The sequence below is a fragment of the Arachis stenosperma genome, chromosome 9 (genome assembly GCF_014773155.1).
Source record: "Arachis stenosperma cultivar V10309 chromosome 9, arast.V10309.gnm1.PFL2, whole genome shotgun sequence".
In the NCBI taxonomy this organism is placed as follows: domain Eukaryota; kingdom Viridiplantae; phylum Streptophyta; class Magnoliopsida; order Fabales; family Fabaceae; genus Arachis; species Arachis stenosperma.
In genome coordinates this window covers 87094111-87096604 of record NC_080385.1, presented here as the reverse complement: position 1 = coordinate 87096604, position 2494 = coordinate 87094111, and the positions used below count along the sequence as shown (strand labels likewise).

General features: G+C 40.0%; 1 non-coding gene across 1 annotated transcript; it reads right to left on the bottom strand.

Annotated features, from left to right (window-relative positions):
* Positions 1 to 1048: 1048 nt before the first annotated feature.
* Positions 1049 to 1156, bottom strand: LOC130952441 (small nucleolar RNA R71). Its single transcript, XR_009074622.1, has one exon. It is a non-coding gene; the product is annotated as a small nucleolar RNA R71 (small nucleolar RNA).
* Positions 1157 to 2494: the final 1338 nt, after the last annotated feature.

Genomic DNA, 2494 nt, shown 5'->3' with positions numbered 1-2494 from the left:
ATTTCAAATATGTTGCCTTTTCTGTTGAGAAAGGTTTAATGTTTGAATCATATCTTTTCTTGTTAGGCAAGTCATTGATTTTCAAAATCAAATCTTTTAAAAATTGTTTTCAAAACATATCTTTTAAAACTGTTTTCAAATCAAATCTTTTTAATCACATCTTTTTCAAAATAAGTTTTCAATCAAATCCTTTTAACTTCTAATTTCAAAATCTTTTTCAAAAATCACTTGATTTCTTTTCCACTTTGAATTTTCGAAAATTATCAATCAATTTTTAAAATGTTTTTGACATCTTTCTAATTAATTTTCGAAAATTCTCTTCCTTCCTCCCACATCCTTCTATTTATGGAGTACTACTCCTTCTTAATGCACAACTTGAACTCTATCTAATCAAGTTCGAATTCTTCTACTTCCTTCTTCTATTTTTCGTTTCCTCTGACACCTCAAGGAATCTCTATACTGTGACATAGAGGATTCCATATTTTCTTGTTCTCTTCTCTTTCATATGAGCAGGAGCAGAGACAAAGGCATTCTTGTTGAAGCTGACCCTGAACCTGAAAGGACCTTGAAGCGAAAGCTAAGAGAAGCTAAGGCACAACTCTCTGTAGAGGACCTAACCGAATTCTTCAAAGAAGAAGAACCCATGGCAGCCGAAAACAACAACAATGCCAACAATGCAAGGAAGGTGCTGGGTGACTTTACTGCACCTACTCCCGACTTCTATGGGAGAAGCATCTCTATCCCTGCCATTGGAGCAAACAACTTTGAGCTTAAGCCTCAATTAGTTTCTCTAATGCAACAGAATTGCAAGTTCCATGGACTTCCAATGGAAGATCCTCATCAGTTCTTAGATGAATTCTTGCAAATCTGTGACACAGTCAAGACTAATGGGGTTGACCCTGAGGTCTACAGACTGATGCTATTCCCTTTTGCTGTAAGAGACAGAGCTAGAATATGGTTGGACTCACAACCTAAAGATAGCCTGGACTCTTGGGAAAAGCTAGTCAATGCCTTCTTGGCAAAGTTCTTTCCACCTCAAAAATGGAGTAAGCTTAGAGTGGAAGTCCAAACCTTCAGACAGAAGGATGGAGAATCCCTCTATGAAGCTTGGGAAAGATACAAACAATTAATCAGAAAATGTCCCTCAGACATGCTTTCTGAATGGAGCATCATAGGTATTTTCTATGATGGTCTCTCTGAATTATCCAAGATGTCCTTGGATAGCTCTGCTGGAGGATCTCTTCATCTGAAGAAGACGCCTACAGAGGCTCAGGAACTCATTGAAATGGTTGCAAATAACCAATTCATGTACACTTCTGAAAGGAATCCTGTGAACCATGGGACTGGTCAGAAGAAAGGAGTTCTTGAGATTGATGCTCTGAATGCCATACTGGCTCAGAACAAGATATTGACTCAACAAGTCAATTTGATTTCTCAAAGTCTGTCTGGAATGCAAAATGCACCTGGCAGTACTAAGGATGCTTCATCTGAGGAAGAAGCTTATGATCCTGAGAACCCTTCAATGGAAGAGGTGAATTACCTAGGGGAACCCTATGGAAACACCTATAATTCTTCATGGAGAAATCACCCAAATTTCTCATGGAAGAATCAAGAGAAAACTCAACAAGGTTTCAACAACAACAATGGTGGAAGAAACAGGTTTAGCAATGGCAAACCTTTTCCATCATCTTCTCAGCAACAGACAGAGAACTCTAAGCAGAACCCCTCTGACTTAGCAACCATGGTCTCTGATCTAATCAAAACCACTCAAAGTTTCATGACTGAAACAAGGTCCTCTATTAGGAATTTGGAGGCACAAGTGGGACAGCTGAGTAAGAAAATTACTGAACTCCCTCCAAGTACTCTTCCAAGCAATACAGAAGAAAATCCAAAAGGAGAGTGCAAGGCCATCAACATGGCCGAATTTGGAGAGGAAGAAGAGGAAGTGGACGCCACTGAGGAAGGCCTCAATGGGCGTGCACTAGCCTCCAAAGAGTTCCCCAATGAGGAACCATGGGAATCTGAGGCTCAAAATGAGACCATAGAGATTCCATTGGACTTACTTCTGCCTTTCATGAGCTCTGATGAGTATTCTTCCTCTGAAGAGGATGAGTATGTCACTGAAGAGCAAGTTGCTAAATACCTTGGAGCAATCATGAAGCTAAATGACAAGTTATTTGGAAATGAGACTTGGGAGGATGAACCCCCTTTGCTCACCAAAGAACTGGATGACTTGTCTAGGCAGAAATTACCTCAAAAGAAACAAGATCCTGGGAAGTTTTCAATACCTTGTACCATAGGCACCATGACCTTCAAGAAGGCTCTGTGTGACTTAGGGTCAAGTGTAAACCTCATGTCTCTCTCTGTAATGGAGAAGCTAGGGATCTTTGAGGTACAAGCTGCAAGAATCTCACTAGAGATGGCAGACAACTCAAGAAAACAAGCTCATGGACTTGTAGAGGATGTTTTGGTGAAGATTGAAGACCATTACATC